The 19,151-nt window shown below is 35.9% G+C and overlaps 1 long non-coding RNA gene across 4 annotated transcripts; it reads left to right on the top strand.

Moving 5' to 3' along the window:
* Positions 1-3,602: 3,602 nt before the first annotated feature.
* On the top strand, positions 3,603-18,123 carry LOC125667819 (uncharacterized). 4 transcript variants are annotated; one of them, XR_008801175.1, is made up of 8 exons: positions 3,622-3,658; positions 5,993-6,126; positions 6,371-6,437; positions 11,670-11,788; positions 12,088-12,144; positions 14,692-14,823; positions 17,120-17,239; positions 17,607-18,123. It is a non-coding gene; the product is annotated as an uncharacterized LOC125667819 (long non-coding RNA). The 4 variants fall into 4 exon arrangements; XR_008801173.1 differs by lacking the exon at positions 5,993-6,126 and having other exon boundaries at positions 3,603-3,658; XR_008801174.1 differs by lacking the exons at positions 5,993-6,126; positions 12,088-12,144 and having other exon boundaries at positions 3,603-3,658.
* Positions 18,124-19,151: the final 1,028 nt, after the last annotated feature.

Below are 19,151 nucleotides of genomic sequence, written 5' to 3'. Positions count from 1 at the left end.
TGACTGACAAGCGAATTCCCAGGGAACGGCAAAACAACAGAATTTCTTTGCACAGAAGGTAAAGAGACTGAGAATGTGTGCCGCCCTGATTCTGCAGATAAGCCACTACTGTTGTATTGTCTGTGGCTATCATCAGAGATTGACCCTGAACAAATTGGGAAAATTGTTTCAATGCCAGAAGAACAGCCCGCATCTCCAGTAAATTGATGTGTTCTGTCAACTGGAGACCGGACCATATACCTGATGCCTCTCTGCCCTCCAGGGTAGCTCCCCAGCCTGTCAGAGAAGCATCTGTAAACAGGGTCATAGAAGGAACTGGGGGGTCTAGCGAGCAACCTATCATAACATTCTCTCTCACTGACCACCACAGAAGATGAGGATACAATCTGGGAAGAATGGGAATAACAGCTTCCCACTGTTGTGAGGCTGGTACCCAAAATTCCAGAAGATACCACTGAATGGGGCGAATATGAAGACGACCTAAAGGTACTATGTCCATCAGAGAAATCAGAAAACCTATCAGTTGTAGAAACTGGCGAGCTGAAGCCTGTTTGGCTGAAAGTAGTTGATCCAACAGATACTGAAGCTTGAGAAATTTCTCCTCTGGAGGAAGAACTATCCCAAGATCTGTTCGAAATTGTTCCCCTAGGAAAATGAAACTCTGACTGGGAACTATCTCTGATTTTTCCCAAGAAATAAGGAAACCCAGCTTCAACAGAAGATGAATAACTCGATGAGTATGTTGATGAAGAAGGTTGAAAGAAAAATTCTTGATCAGAGAATCGTCTAGATATGTATGGATGAAAATGGACTGGGAGTGTAGATACGCAACCACTGTTTGAAAAATTTTTGTGAACACTAGTGGAGCAGTAGATAGGCCAAAAGGCATTGCCCTGAAAGCATATACCTTGCCCTCCCAGACCAGACGAAGAAACTTCCGATAAGCCGGAGCTATAGGGACATGAAAATAAGCATCCGTCAGATCTAAAGAAGACGTCCACATCCCTGTATGGAGAGAGGTTCTGATCGACCTGTTGGTCTCCATTTTGAAATGTGGAATCACCAGATACTGATTCAGAAAAGAGAGGTCCAACACAGGTCTCATTTGTCCATTCTTTTTGGGTACAAGAAAGAGACGAGAGTAGAACCCCCAACCTAGAGGTGGACTTACTTCTTCCCATACATTATTTTGGAGAAGTAGAGACACTTCCTCTTGTAACAACAGATTTTTCCACGGGTCTCTGGTCATAGAAAATTCCAGAGGAACCGCAGAGAGAGGAGGCTGTTCTCGAAATTGAAGCTCTAAACCCCTCCGTAGCACAGAAAGAACCCATTTGTCCGAAATGAGACGGGACCAATGAGGAAGAAAAAGAGAGAGGCGTCCTCCCACAGGAAGATGAGGAAAGGGAACACCTACTTCCTCGGAAAGAGTGGATTGTGCTACAGGAGGGGGGGAGGCATCAAAACTGAGATTTCTTACCCTTGGCTACTTTGGGTTTTTTATTATTAGATCCCGAAGCCGATGGGAAAGAACGATGCTCATTACTTCTCTTAAGATTATTTGAACCTTGCAGAGAAGAGCCAGATTTAGTAGCACCTTGAGACTTACTTATAGAAGAGTCTGATTTAGAAGAACAAGAAACACGCCTAGAACTACCATTGTTGAGTTGTACATCTACTTTAACAGTAGGAGGTTCTTTGTGTAATTCCTCTTGTAATTTGCGTAAAGAGATGCCAAATAACTGCTCTTTATGAAGAGGAGAAAAAAGTAGGTTGTCTTTAAGAAACTCAGAGACGTTAGATTTTTGAAGAATCTCTTGTCTCCTAGCTAAAGAAAAATTGGCAATAGTGCCAAGATTCAAGAGCTGAGAAGTGCAAAGACATCTATCTACTTGGAGAAGAAAAGAACGAACATCATCAAATTCTTCGCCCTTATCTTTAAGAGAGGCACCTGCAGCAGCAAGAAAATGCTCCGCATATTGTAAAGCTGCGGCAACACCCCGAAGATTGTTCTCCGACCTAGAATAAGAAGTCTGAGATAACTTGACCCCCTCAGAAGACTTAGCACCAAGAAGATTGGAAAAAGTCTTATCAAAAACAGGTTGAGATTTTCCCAAGGAAACATCATGAATATCAAAATACTTCATTCTAACCTTACCAGGGAAAGAAGATGTACTAAAAGCCAGATTTTGTCTAACTAAATTAGAGGCCTTATTGGAGGACATCTGATCGTCGACAAGATGAGAATTAATGGAAGCCAATGCAGATTTAAAATGACTAGACTCGGGAAAAGAAGCATACGACTTAGAAGAATCTCTCACAAGACCAGAGCAGGACTGAAAATCAGAAGGTATGTGAGAACTCCTGGGAGGAGAAACTAAAGAATCGTGACCTGACAATTCTCTACGAATTGCGTACACTTTGTCTTTCAGAGTGAGATTCTCTACCGGAAGTTGCTCCTGAGAAAGCCCAACTTCATCGACTGAAGGAACCGGAGATAGGCAATTATCGCTCAGAAAAGATGCCTCTTGACTACTTGGAGCCAAAGATAATGAGTCAACCTCCTCGTCCGCTTTATTATCAAAAGCGGGCCGAGGGGTGACAAGAGCAGCCCCAGGAACAGTGGGGGACGTAGCTGATTTGCTTTTTTCAATCAAATCTAGTCTACGTTCCACTGTCACAAATTTTGAAGAAATAGAAGCCTCCAGTTTCTGAATAGATGAAACCAAACATTTAATTTCGTCCTTATTGGAGGACTCCATTAAGTTTGGTTTACTAACAAAACCTTGCCCTGTCCACACAGGTTGAGTCGAGTAGGGATAAGGTGGCACAGAATACATGGGATGAGGAAATCTAGCTGGCCACCTAGACCGATAAAACGTCTCCCTACGATTACCCGAAGGAAAACTCTCAGGGCGAGAACTAGCCACCGGACTACCAGGAGGTCGCGTAATAGTAGATGTAGCTCTAATTTGACCTACCGAAGTAACCGGGGTAGAAGGAATTCCTGGAGAATCCATGACATTCCCATAAGAAAGAAAAGGGTCAGATTCCATGGGACCAAAACTTCTAGAGTCAACAGAGTCCCAATACTCTCCCTCTACAGCAATAAAAGGTAATTTAACATTTTCACCTTCATTCGCCATAATGCTTAATAATGTAATAAAGTAATATCAACAAATACCATGCAATACTTAGCCAAAATAGCAAGTAGAAAAAATTCTTTTCCTCCTCGAGAAAAACGTGACTGCACTCCACAACGGCGGAAAAGAAAAGATGATACCGGATGTTGGTTTCTGAGCATGTCAGAGGTGGCGGGTCACAAAGGGTGCTTTTTTATTACATGGTTTTTTTCCGATACAAGACTGCAAGCAGGTGAATATCTAAATTTATAAAGGTAACGTATTTATTGTGATAAATGCGACTTGTCTTCGGTCGGGTTAGTGCTACGCTCGATCAGTGTTCAGGTGAGAAAACAGAAGACGGGAATTTATCCTGCAGATCCAACATAGCAATTATTACTTATCAAATTCGACTTTCATTACTTTTTATCAATAGGTGTTAAAGTTAATATTTTTTAAATGTCTCTCATATTTATGATCGGGTTAGTGCCCCAATATATTGAAATCGAGGTGGGGAAAAAGGAGAAGACGGTAATGTAAGTAATGCTGCAGATCAAATTGTAACATTCTATCCAACAAAGCGTTTATTCTTAGTATTCTTGAAGATATAATATGCATGATTTCTCAAAATAATTCTATATGAAAAATAAATTAACATATCTATGTCCGAATTTTCTCGAAACGTATTTAGCACATTAAGTAATATCCCTTAATGGAATTTTGGGTGCCGGTAGGGAACATGTATTGCTTGTACATTGCTCTCAAAATGCTTGTTTCCTATGTGAATCTTTCCTATTCAATGTCAAACATTTCCAAATGCAATGTTTTTACAGAGCAGCAATAGTTTACGTTTGTTTAAATGTTAGACAGTTACTACATACAGAACTATCCAAGATAATATCATATTGTAGTTAACTGGCATCAAAATTTTGTCACATTGAAAGATAAAAGGTATATAACAAATTATTCTTTGAGTGGACTCAAGGGCAAAATGCATTTTGCTGAACCAAAGTGTTGCCTTCAGTCTGCCTTGGGCAATAGTTTTGTTCTCGGGTCCAACAATGTGTGTTGCCCTCCAACTCAGTAAATTAATGTACATGTATGTATACTGTTTAGCTGCAAAAATGTAGCCCTATCCAATTTTTTTTTTATTCTGACGTTTTCGGGATAGGGCTACAATTCCATAGGATCTCCGTAATGGTGCAAAATAATTTTATGAATAACCGATAATAAGCTCCATGTATTAGTCCAAAATGTTGTTTACACCAAAGGGAGTACATACTTTGTGCTTGGGTATGTCTAGTAAAGGTGTTTTTCAGTAAACATCATATACAGCTTGGAAAATTCTTTGTCTGCTCCGCCATGCTTGTTATTGCGAGATATCGTAGGTGGATCTACTGAAAAACCTAAACATTGGAAATCTGCGCGTAAATGTAGTTATTCGAGCCACTCGACAAAGAAAGGAAAATCATATGGTTGCAGAAAGAATTTACACTCTGCTGTTCACTTTTTAACTTGATATTACATCTAATCCTTTTTAATACCGACGAAATAGCTTTCTCCTCCGTACTTGTCCATTGATGTAAATACTACCTTATATGGCATATGCAAATAACTTGACAATCAGAATTAGAAACTTCAGTACATCAAACATGGTGCACAAATATGAATCGAGAAATTGGAATGTATCGAAATTGTTGAAAACGGTAGAGTAGATCCTCACAAATCTTAAGTTGCAAGTTCTAAATATATATCTTGACTAAGAAACATAGAATATCATTTTATTGACGTAAAGAAAGTCAGCGAATGTTGAGAATGATCGAAAATGTTGCGGGAGTGATCACTCCCGTATTTGCACCATTACGGAGATCCTGAGGAGTTGTAGCTCTCTCCCCCCAAAAGATATTGGAGAGGGCTACATTATTGCAGCTAGTATACTTTTACACCCTTATATAAATATTCATCTTTATATGTTTTACAAACAAAAAATCCAACAAAATGAATTTTTGTTTGACTGGACTAACAATTTAGATGCCAACCAGTCTGCTAATCAAACGTAAAAATTGTTGGACCACACCATCTCAACTGATTAAAGACCCAATTTTAAGCCACCTTCCCTCAAATTTACTTGCACAGATATCAATAACATACCGATTGTCAATCAAAGAAGAAACAGTTGCTCAGGCCCTGATTGACAGATTCGGCCAAGCGTGTCAACTGGGCATCCCAAACTGAGTGTGTTGATAGTAAGAGTATCTACCCTGTCATCTACTGCAAAGTTAATTTCGTAGTATTTTTTTAACGTGAGACCATATCCAGAGATGAACTGCAGTGTTGTAAAATACTATTATATGGTTAGAGAAATTCATAATCTTCCAATTGCTAACATCCTCAAACTAATTATATATAAGTGAAGTCAATAAAGATAAATAATCATAAACGATTCAATGCAATGAATATTTTTTTTATTTGAATTTCTAAAACGATGGCTAGATAGATTTTCAATTTATTTTACGTTCCATCTATGATCCCGTGGGGATTCGGGTTAGAATAGGTCCTCAGTACCCCCTTGCTTGTTGTAAGAGGCGACTAAATGGGGCAGTCCTTCAGATGAGACCAAAAAAAACGAGGTACCGTGTCACAGCAGGTGTGGCACGATAAAGATACCTCCCTGCTCAAAGGCCATAAGCGCCAAGCATAGGCCTAGATTTTGCAGCCCTTCACTGGCAGTCTCCATATGAGTGAAATATTCTTGAGAGGGATGTTAAACAATATACAATCAATCAATCAATCAATGTTTCTCTGTGAATAGCATTTAGCACCTTGATAGATTCTTGTCACTCCAGTTAAATAACAACTGTTTTGTTTAGGTCCTGCCTACTTATGGCCATGAAATGGGTCTTTACCACTCATCCAATCTCAGCAGAAGTCAGAAATGACGGAAGTGCAGTTTGACATAAATGGCTGTTTACTACACGAAAATATACTCATATTTGAATGAAGGGTATAACAAAACAGTTATTGGCTAGGATTTAGTAAAGTTATTTTTTGGATCTTCAGACAGAAATGTCGGCCTCGGCCTTTGAATTTGGGCAACATTTCTGTTTTGAAGGTCCAGCAAATCATGTTTCCCTTATATCAAGTCTATAACTGTATAATATAATAACTGTATAATATGATATAATTGACCTTAATCAGTAATAATTTTTTGTTTTATTGTTGTCAAATTTTAATTTTATTCATAACAGAGACATTAATGAAGGAGAAGAACTATTATATGATTACGGACTAAAGTCTTATCCATGGAATTCTCAGGTACATTGATAATTTACATTTAAAGTCATTTTTGGATTGTATACTTTTAAAAAGAAAGATGTGCCCTCCACACAAATGTGGGGAGCTGTTTTAAAGTGCAAATTTTAAGATTTTGAATCATCCATTGAATGCACACTTATTCAGGATAAAAACAAATCTAGTAAGTCTGGTTTAAATTATTATATTACGATGGTCTTTTGTTACAGAAGACCTTACATTTTTCTTTTTACTTTTTAGCCGAGTTGCATAACAAATCTCGGCTTTTAAATTGGCGAATGATGGGCGTCCAGTCGGCGTCCACAATTACCTTGTCCGGTCTCTAACTTTCATACTTTTTGGTGCATCTTTGTGAGACTTACATAACATGATCACATCCAAAAGTGGAAGGTTCCTATTTATTTTTAATGTCCAAAGGTCAAGGTCACATTGTCACTAAATGCCATAGATTTGAGCTTGTCCGGTCTTTAACTTTCATCCTACTAGGGGCATCTTTGTGAAACTTACATAACATGATCACATTCAAAAGAGGAAGGTTCCTATTTATTTTGATGTCCAAAGGTCAAGATCACTTTGTCACTAAATGCCATAGATTTGAGCTTGTCCGGTCTCTAACTTTCATACTACTAGGGGCATCTTTATCAGATTTGCATATTTTGATCACATCCAAAAGAGGATGGTTCCTATTTATTTTGAGGTCAAAAGACCAAAGGTCAAGGTCTCTTTTTCACTATATACTGTAGATTTGAGCTTGCCTCTATCTTTTATACATGTACTTGCTGGTGCATGTTTATCAGACTTCAAATCCTGATGACATTCAAGATTCATGTTGCTTTTGAAATCCAAAGGTCAAGGTCATTATCACACTAAATACCTAATGTGGCCATTCAAAGCTTCATACTTATAAACTATATTAAATACGTGCATGTTTTTACTTTGTGAATAATTTTCCAAACTGCAACCTGGCTATATGCATCTTTGATGCGTTTTAGCGGTTTTTTTTTTTTTAGGTCACCTGAGTAAACTCAGAAATGAAGCATAAATGGGACAAGGGGGACATAAATTGTAAATTTCAGGACTCCAGCACCCCTGAGGCTCTAGGGGCAGGGCAAAAACTGTCCAAAATTGACCAAAAGCTTTATTTTTGGTCATTATGTCATTTTCTGCTGTAATTTAAGATTAAAGGTTTTGGCCAAATTCTGCCCGGTGTTTATGGAGGAAAATTATTTTGCGTTGCAGATGTTTTCATGTCAAATTCCTAAAAGAGTAACTTATAGTAACTCTCAAAAGCATATGGAAATCAATTAATATAACTCATCTACGTGCATGCGTAGTATATAATCAAATAAAGTAAGGGCTTTCAGGCTATTTGTGGTGTTTTCATGGTTTTTATATTGATAAACTTGTGAAATTGAACACCTCTTCCCTCGTCGCCCGGAATAATTTTTATATGGATTAAAAATTTACTAAATAACTTACAATTCGTCTTAGTTTCATCCCGGGCGACGATGGAAGAGGGGTTAAAATATCGGTTAAAAGATGCTAACAAATTCGCCATCGTGACGCAATTTGCGTTGATCGTGGCGGTTGAAGAGGAAATGAGAATCATTTGAGTAGTAAATATATTTTCAAATAATATATGCTCATATAGTTATTTATTTAAACACATTGACATTTATTAAAATCATCATAATAATAATAAAAATCCGGATAAATTTAAGCCTATCTTACAGACCGGATGCCTTTTTAGTTGTTATGACTATATAGTGTAAACAGAACGGTGTATAAATAGCACCAACCGACGATTCATGAGAATTCATGTTACATACCAGGCAAACTACATTTAAATAGTTTATATAACGATGGACGATTCTTTTAATAAATAATATACTCCTTGAAAATTAGCAGACGACGATATCCACCTAGGTACGTACGTACATCAGTGACGTATTTAGTGCGAGTGTAACATTTTATATTTTTCAAAGACAACAATTTATTTGTCAGAAAGTTTACGATGGTTATTCACGAATATAAAATTTTACGCACACTATCTATAAATATACAGGTGGCCGAGCGGTTAGAGTGTTCGCTCCGTATGCGGAAGGCCCGGGGTTCGAATCCCGGCCGCGACAGACCTAAGTCGATAAAACAGGTAGTGACAGTTCCATCGCCAAACGCTCGGCATCAGGTGTGAATATCACGGATCCTCGGAGATGACCTTAAAAACGGATGACCGGTGGCACTGTGGGTCTTCAGTGTTCTACTATATCTGCAATGGTTACAACAATATTTCGTTGTTTGGGGAACACTTCACTTTCATTTTTGAAAACACAATACAAAACAAAAAAAGTGTGTGTAGCTGAGATAGGGATTAATATACATTTCTTGCAAGGCACTTTTTACTTGCATTAGTCCTAAAAGGAATATATGTTACTCATTAAAATTATTTTTAAATGGTATGATTGAGGTGCCTGAAAGATAATTTGCTCCTTATGTGTTACTCGTATTACGATATGTATTTTAATTTACAATGATTGAAATTGAAATAGATTATAGGCGCATAGATCGTTTTTCAAAAAAGGGGGGGGGGTGACTTTTTGAAAACATATTGACAAACACAAAAATAGGGATTTTGGTATCATTGGTCAATGGAGTGGGTTGATTACATGTATCCAGTGTATCACTTACAATTACATTTCATCTATCTTTCTCTACTACTATAAAATGCAGTCCGGGGAAGGGGGGTTACACAAAACGAATACACAACATATGGATATATACAAATATATTATTGAGATTCGCAGTATTGAGCATTCCGCCAAGATTTTGTTTTTCTCAATTCGAGATAAATATACGATGTATGTATATACTTGCATAATGAGAAAATGCAATTTATATTTGAATGGTTTTCTTTTATCATGGGGCGGGGGTTGGTTAGCAAGTCTTAAGTTTTATTTCTCTTATATAAACTATCGAATGAGTTTTGTATTTTACAACTTTTCAGAGAGTTTCTTTGGGCAAAAGTGGATACAATGACACTAAATTGCACAAACCAAGTGTTGGGGTGTATCAGCTTTGTACATGTATCGCTCAGTTGTACAGCACCGAACACACTGACGATTTTTTTGTGGAGAAGCCTGAATAGTGGTGAGTGAGAGTGTGTGTGTGAATATGTGAATGAGAGACGGTCTGTTTGAGGCATGCTATATTTATGAGAGAGAGAGAGGGGGGGGGGTATTTTGACTTAAAAAGTTTTTCTTGTTTTTGTTTGTTTATTTTACGTCCTTTCGAGAACTTTTCACTCAAATTGAGAAATCATCAGCTGTATGTGAAGTACCACATATAAAACCTATGCTTAGCACTTAAGGTCATAGCATTGATTTTTTTTAACGTGCCAGTACCTGTTGTGACACAGGACCTCCTTTTTTAAGGTCACGAAAAGCTGAAGATATCGAATAGTGATGAATTCGAATTTGCGTAATTTCTATAAAGAATACAAAATAAAGAGTAGGGCAAACACAGACCCCTGGACACAGTCGAGGTGGTGTCAGGTGTCTATCTGAAAGACCCGTGATTCTCACTTTTGTCGAGCGTTTGTCGAAGAGCACATGTATGTCTACGTCTCAGGTTCGATGTGGCATGTCATGAGCGGGGTTCGAACACACCATATCTCCCGGTTATGAAGCGAATGCCCTACCACTGATAACCGTAACCGTTTCATAATTATCTTCCCTTTTTTTGAAGTTGTGTTTCTCAGAAACACTGCATTTTTTCCTGAGAATACCTATGAAATGACATTTTGCTCCAGCTTAATACCACGAATATAATATTGAGAATATACATAGGGCCTATATGGAATATTGCGTATGCCACATTAAAAACAAATACCGATGAATTCTATTGTGTTCCGATTCGTGAAGAATTACATTGGTGATAACTCAAACTTCGCATAAAATTCAGTGATTTGAATTTGAGCTGCGTTTGATGTCATCATTTTTTTTTTTTTCGAATGCACGCGAAACTGTAACAAATATTAAAAAAAATCTTAAAATTCGCCACAATAAAGGAAGTTGGAGACAGAAATAAGAAATCACTGTTACCAGTATATAAATGTTTCTTTAATTAGTTTGGTGTTCAAACCATTATATTTCTGCACCAGAAAAGCTTTCCGCGAATACATATACCTGCAGTTTTTGCCCCTGTGCAGCATATCTGATGTGGTTTCAATTTCCATTTAATACCCATTCAAATCAGTACAAAAACCAATAATTTCGCATTTATAAGAATTAATATTTCTATGTGTGATACAGTTTTTATTTTCCTACTCAAAACATCGCTTGTGGAGAACTCTCGTATATTACGTCAAAATTAACGTCAAATTTGGTGACATCGTCAGGTTAATATAAAGTTTTCCGTTGAATATATTGCAGCTACTATGGTAGATAAAGAATAACAATGGTCATTTTCATAAATGGCACATTCTCAAATACCAGATTTAGTATTTTGGTGAATTTCCTTGACAGGGCAGATTTTGGCTAAAACCGTACCTTGTCCTTTCATAGCTTATTTGTGTATGCTTTTTTTTCAATTCATAGCTAGTATTTTGAACTTGGGGATTCTTAAAAAGATATGTATGTGGTTATTGGTTACTCAGACTTGTCTCAATCTATATTTAACAAAAATTTTAAGTTCTTAATTTTTAAAATAATTTATTTCATTAATTTCAGGTAGTTCAATTATGTTGTTAAAATTCTCATCCAATATAGCCCAGATCTATGGTAGAGTAAAAACTATACCTAGTACCTGTTGAAGAAAAATAGTGATGAGTTCAGTTACTGCAGCAAGGCAATATTTTCAAGGATGGCCTTGTGAAATTTTTGTTTTGCTAATATACATATATTATTATTAATTATAATCTTCATTATGATGTAAAGATGTCATTAAGTACAGTGGAACCTAGGTATCTCAAACTCATTGGGGCTGAGGAAATACAAAGGTAATGCGAGGATTCGAGACATTGATATTGAGGTTAAAATACATAAAGAGACAGTGATTGATATTCCAACTCACTTCCATATATGCATACATCATGGTATTTGAGATATTGATATTCGAGATATCAAAGTTCAACTTTATTTTAGTAAATGCTATTGCTTATTTATCTAAAATGTCACTCAGTGCTTATGATATACAAATGTACCTTTGGACTTTAAGGAGCTTGAAATATACTTGCAGGTGGCAGCATGAAGGAGACCCAGGTGATGATACCTGTTGATGTATATGTGATACCTGTTGATGTATATGCAGCTGGTGATGTCGACATAGAAATTAATTCTGTTGATCCAAATGACAAGGTACAAAAATTCAAACTTGTTTTATTTTCTAGCGAAATAGTTATATAGGTCAATGTGATGTACCCTTAACCCCATGTATATAGAAAATATAAATACATTGGGTACTTTCATTAGTGTTATGTCAAATTTTTACCATAGCCTACATATATTTGGTAGATTGAATATTCATGGGATTAGCATAGCAACTAAATCAACTGAGTTATGTCCAAATTTCTAATTTTAGAGAAGTTTTGACTAAATCTACCTAGCTTTTAGATTTATTACTAGTTCTGTATCTAATATGTTTTGAAATTCTACAGGAAAGAGATGGCCTCCCTGTTGTCTTGGTACTTGCAGGCTTTAATGTAAAATAAAAGGTTAGTAGCATATATTTGTGTTGGTCTAGTGATGGGTAAAAGTAACAAAGGTTGAGGTTTTGCTATAATCATTAGGCATTCTACTCTTTACAGTTTAACTTCTAAACTCTTTTGGGTTCATTGATTGAATATCTAAAAGTTATTTCTGTTTTGTGTAACAAAAACTGCTGTTGCAGAAAAATCCTTTTTCTGCCCCGAAGGTCAAAAGTTGAACAATATTGTCCATCCTGTAACTTTTCATCAACGTACCTGGAAATTCATGCATTTTTAAAAGGAATAATCGATTTTGTACGGAAGCCGATAGGTGCCAGGGTATGGAATTAATATTTATTTAACTGGCGGCCGCCACTTAATTTAACTGGCGGCTGCCACTTATTATCTGGCGGCCGCCACTTTAACTGGCAGCCGCCATATAAATTAACTGGCGGCCGCCATATAAATTAACTGGTGGCTGCCACTTATTATCTGGCGGCCGCCATATACATTAACTGGTGGCCACCAGTTATTTTATAATTTATATATGGCTGCCAATTGCAAAACCAATGTAATTCGTATCACTGAGTGATTATTTTGGAAAGATTTAGAATAGTAAGCAAACACACAGAATCGTTTTTCAAAGTGTATAGGGACAGTCGGAGGAGAATTGTCTTCTACAATTGTTGACAAGCAGAAAAGGAACCTAAATTGTCTCTTTTGTCCAAACTTCGTACTCCTAAATTGGAGGGAGGGGGCTCCGCTCATCCTTTATAGGGGATCAAAGTTTTACATACAAATATATAGGGAAAATCTTTAAAAATCTTCTTCTCAAGAACCACTGAGCCAGAAAAGCGATGATTTACATGAAAGGTTCCTGACATAGTGCAGATTCAAGTTTATAAAAATCATGGTCCCCCCCCCCCCCGGGGGGGGGGGGGGGTAAGCACAGTAGGGGATCAAAGTTTTACATACAAATGTACATTGTATAGGGAAAATCATTAAAAATCTTCTTCTGAAAAATCACTCAGCCAGAAAAAATTACAATTACATGAAAGCTTCCTGACATAGTGCAGATTCAAGTTCGTAAAAATCATGGCCCCTGGGAGTAGGTTCGGGCCACAATAGGGATCAAAGTTTTACATGCGAATATATAGGAAAAATCTTTAAATATGAGCCAAGGTGACTCAGGTGAGCAATGTGGCCCATAGGCTCTTTTTTAACTTCTCTGAAACTACCTGGACAATCTTTGTCATTCAAACTGGTTAGATTTGATATTTTGTTCATAGACTGTTGTATTAGCCTTAGAGTTGGGTACCGCAGAAAATAAATGTACCGCGGTATACCGTGGTATTTGCAAAATACCGCGGTACATACCACGGTATACCGCAGATTTAATCTTTTAATTTTATGATTCAATTTTAGTGGATTTTAGTTGCGATTTATTGTAAATAATGAACAGTTATTAGTTTATTGATTGTAAATTGCACTTAATTTATTCAAATATAAATAATAAGGAAAATATCTTATTTAAATCTATTTTGAAACCAGTTAACAGAACAAAAGTCTAATCGATACATAAAAGTTAGCATATATTGTACATACAATATAGTAGTCTCTCTGTATCATGACTAGAATCGACTGTGACTGGACTACTGACTGGAACGACTATCAAAATAACTAATAGGGGGAAACCTGTGGAATTTATTTGACACGATCTCAAAGTCTAGAAGTTCTTACACTTGGAGTCGGGAATGACGAGAACTTTTACCTGTTGGATACGTCTGTCCAGAACATGTGCGCACGAATGTGTTCTTGTTCTTCGACCACAATTCCTATATTCTTGCACCTCAAACCCATTAACTCGACACTCATAATCGGCAGGAATTTGTACTCGCGCGAAGAACGGTGGTTTCGAACACACAAGTCTGCATCGGCCATTTTATTTTATTTTTTATTCGGGGTTTGCCTAATAAGCAGAAATGGTATTCGACCCACATAAACCAAACAACATAATAACATTTTTTATAATCTACTTTGTATATTAAAATAATTACTTAATGAAATGTTTCCTATTATTTTTCTCTTTAATTTTGATTTGTTTTCACATCATTAATAATCAAATCATCGCGTTTTATACTTCGCATGTTTTACCGATTGTGTGCAGTTATTAGACATACCTTTCATTACATTACAACGAGGGATCTATGTAGATAAAGTGAGTCACTGTGTACACAAATTTCTTTAATTATTTTTTCTTGTTTGAATTTTATATTTTTGTTAAGAGTTATCAGACTTGAATATACCGGTATTTCGCCTCGTGTACCACGGTACATACCGCTACCAGAAAAATACCGGTACACCGGTATACCGGTAATACCGCGCACCTCTAATTAGCCTATCAATTTTCATAAGAAATCAAGGAAAAAACTTAGTGGATGTAAATATGATTTGATTAGGATGTAAAATCATTGGTGGGGGTACCCATGAATTCCACAAAAATTGAGGTACAACAAATTCTAATGTTTCCACAGTATTTATTTGAATAAAAGCAATTTAGGCTGTATTTTTCAGGACCAATATGAGATAAATAGTGACTATTTATCTGGAGTTATGCACAATGAGCCAAAATTATCCAGATTAGCAAGAAATGGCAGTTTATTAGAAGGAATGAACTTCCTACTAGTTGGATTTCCTTCAACTTAGGTAGGTTGTTAATTTGTATTGTTATATTCAGTAATATATTCTCACTGTATTGACGAATAGTCAACAATTGAAATGGTAGCCTATCCAAAAGATATTGACCAGTCAATATTTTTTTTAATACTGACCGGATAGGAATAATATGGAGATAATATTCTGATAATTTCAATGTATTGCATCCAATTTATAGATTCGTTGACTGATGTAAATAAACCTTCGCGAATCAAAAACAATGTGACATCATAATAGGTAATTAGTCAAGACACATAAACAATGGATGCACAGTGCACAGTGCAATGATTTGCTCGCAGAATTAACAGATACAAGGATTTGTAAATGATTGATGAGTAAAAAACCCAGCTAGTATGTCTGTAATATAATTCCTGTGGGTGAAGGAGTATTATCAGAGTCTGTTTGGGTGACAAGGATAATTTTAGAATGTGGATGGCATTGATAATGTGAGCCCCCTAATCAGTGTTGCCCTCAATTTCAGTCAAGATTTGTATAATATGTTTCTCCCAATTTTTCCTTTAATTCTTGCAGTTCTTCCAGGTATATTTGATTGACAGTAATTCTTAAAATAAAAAAATTACATATAAACTAAAATATCATTTATTCTGCAATTGGTGACATATTTTAAAACAGATGTAATTCATCCATAACTAATGAGCTAGTGATACTACAATAACATTGTGCAACTGGTCCCATAATTAGTACCATACCCAACACCAAAAATATTGATATCCCCCCTTCCCCCCAATTTTGAGACTGAAAATAACCAATTTAATCGCCATAAGCAGACTACAGTAATAGTGAAGTGTCAGGGACAAACAATTTATTTTAATTCGTTATAAACAGAATTTATTATATATCTCATGAGTTTATAATGCTTTTCAAGACTAGGCAGAATGAAACTTACTGAGCTGTAAGCATAGATTCACCAGAAATTTGTAACTATGAAACATTGTATGAATTGACTTAATAACTAGTTACTTATTTAAGGGATAAACTGGAATAATACAATCTAGACTGCCATAGCTCTCTGTATTACATGACTCTGTCTTATGTGATCATATTTAGTCCCATCCAATGTAATATTCTACATAAAAACACTATTAAGTGACCTTCTGCCTTAGGATATGAGCAACTGTGATTTTTAGTACCAAAATGACATCTAAACTGTTTTAAGTGACTTTGAGACAAACCTATTTGTTTACTCCATTGTTCGTAATTGAAAAATGGTGTCCCAAGTTGACTAAAACATTATATTGTTTTGTTTTGTTAATTACATGTATATGAAGTCTTTACTCTTTTTCTCATAAAGGTCATTATCACTTATCCCTTAACTAGGCGTTTGATGACTCGGCAATCCAAGTACTCGTACCATGTCCTTACAATGACTTTAGTTAAACCCTGTATATACAGCAATTAATTTGACCTCTAAACAGCAATTTTTTTTGCATAAATATCTGGACATTTGAAAAAGCACTTTTCAATTTATGTATTTATATAAAGAAATCATGTAATCAATCTGTGTTTGAAGGATATATTGGGGGATAACCAGGTATCTTAGTCAATAAATATAAATGGCAAATTGCAAGTCGGACACCTGGAACATTGTTTGAAATATTTTTTTTATGCAGTTAATGTTCAGAATTATCTTGATTTATTAGTGATGAAATTTCCTGTGAAACACTTTGTAAAAGTGTACAAAAAATTTGCATGGTTACAGATAACATAACCAAGATGTGCATTACCTGCCAGCCAAAAATACATTAACATACTTTTATATCCCATTTGTTTCAAGAATTTTATTAATATAGTTGATGAATCAACTCCCCTTATACCATTTTGTAAGTAATTTTTTACAGCATAAAAGCATATAAAATTTAAAAAATCAGTCACATGTGCATTAATTAAAAACTAGTTTTTAGATGTAGATAACATTTCTGGAGTTAGTATAGTTTCAGGAATGAGGAAGCCCTGGAGACTAGTTTTGGACTGTTTGAAAGGGACCAAAACTGTTTGAAAGGGATTCAAAAGTCTTGTGTGACTTTTTTCTTCTTAGCTTCTTGAATGGTCACATGAGACTGTGAGTCTAGACTATTGTTATTAATATTAGAATAAATGCTATTTGTTCATATGATATAAAATCCCCAATATCTTTCTGTTTTTACATTATCTTTTCCATTTGAATGGCTATGGGTACCATTTCCAATTGTTTGAAAATAAATCATGTTTTATAGCATTTCGTTTAACAAATATTGCTAAAATTTGTTTCATATTATTTCTTCATCAGAGGTTAAGGATTTGATTACTATTCCGTCCAAGGAGATGCCAATCAGCAGTGAGTCCATCATCATTCCAGATGGAACGAATGAGGAAGTTAGGGCATGTCTCTTGCAAGTCCAAAAACTGAGTAAGTTTTAAATCATAGATATATGCTAATTATGTCCTATTTTTATCATTAGGTATTGTTACTATGTTCAATTTTTATTGTCTGAGTTTTGTCAGATTCAAACACAGGGGCTAAGCCCGTTTTGGGCCCAAACTCTGTGATACCATGATAAATATAGAGAGGGGTCTAACTCTGACCCAGATAAAAAAAACTAACCACTTGGTCCAAATGCCAAAAAAATCTTAAACTAGGTACGCTATGTGTAATTTGTCATTTTACTTGCATAGATTAATGTTTAACTACTTGCATACCTTTCAAGCCACAGGTTCTTATAATAACAAAAATATACATCATTGTTCTCTTGATTTCACTTGTTTATTTTTACTAGGACATTTACCAGTCCAGGTCACGGAGTCATTTCTCGCCTATGACAGCAGCATTCATTGAAAAGGGAACATGGACTGTCGTACCAAAGTATAGACCGAGAAAAAATGAAAAGAAAAGTACCTGCCATGTGCACACTGTTTGGCCGTTGTTGTAGCTACAGACTTATGGAAGCACCAAAAGTCATGTCCAGCAAACAAATCTCAACAAAATTTAAAATATCTTGTATGTGAAGGACGTTTGCTGTTACCCTGTGACTCTGAATTTTCAAAAAAACTACATCAAATTGTTTAAAAAAATTCTTGCTATCTCCTTTGTATTTTAATACATATCTAACATGTAATGATAATAAATTATCATAGAAAGGTTAATTTATCTTCGTAAATGCACAGTTTATGCAAAGACCTTATCTTGTCGATTAAAGTTTTTAAAGTTGCTTTCATAATGAATTTTTCGATTAAATGTTAACATTAAAAAATAATCCTTATATTCATTATTTGAAGTAATAAATATTAAATCTATTTATCTTCTACATTACAAACTGATATTTATATCTCCCAATCGAAGTTCAGGGGGGTATACAGGAATCACTATCTGTCCGTCCGTCCGTCTGTCTGTCTGTGCAGATTCGTGTCCGAGCCATAACTTCTTTGTTCTTTGACATAGGCATACCATATTTGACACATGAGTGTATCACCATGAGACGATGTGTCATGTACCTTCATGACCTCCATATGACCTTGACCTCAAGGTCAAAATTAAAGGTTTTTACAATGGATTTGTGTCAGGGCCATGACTTTTTTGTTCTTTGACATAGGCATACCATATTTGATACATGAGTGTATCACCATGAGGCAATGTGTTATGTACCTTCATGACCTCCATATGACCTTGACCTCAATGTCAAAATTAAAGGTTTTTACAATGGATTTGTGTCAGGGCCATGATTTCTTTGTTCTTTGACATAGGCATACCATATTTGATACATGAGTGTATCACCATGAGGCGATGTGTTATGTACCTTCATGACCTCCATATGACCTTGACCTCAATGTCAAAATTAAAGGTTTTTACAATGGATTTGTGTCAGGGCCATGACTTCTTTGTTCTTTGACGTAGGCATACCATATTTGATACATGAGTGTATGACCATGAGACGATGTGTCGGGTACCTTCATGACCTCTATATGACCTTGAACTTTGACCTCGAGGTCAAAATTGATTATAGGGTTTTGACATAGTCATACCAGAAGATATGGGTGTATCACCATGAGACGATGTGTCATGTACATTCATGACCTCTTTCTGACCTTGACCTTTGATGTCGAGCTCAAAATTATAGGTTTGTACCATGTATTTGTGTTCGGACTATACCTTCCATTTTCTTCTACAAAGGCATACCATATTTTTACACTCAGGAAAGTGGTAATTTATACCTATTAACAACACCCTTTTGGAGATTGGGGTAAGCGGGGGGTATTCTTAGTGAGCATTGCTCACAGAACCTCTTGTTATTTTTGTACCCTAGAAAATGCTAATCCCGGAATCA

This window comes from Ostrea edulis, chromosome 3 (assembly GCF_947568905.1).
Source record: "Ostrea edulis chromosome 3, xbOstEdul1.1, whole genome shotgun sequence".
Lineage (NCBI taxonomy): Eukaryota > Metazoa > Mollusca > Bivalvia > Ostreida > Ostreidae > Ostrea > Ostrea edulis.
This window is presented reverse-complemented; position numbering and strand designations above follow the sequence as displayed.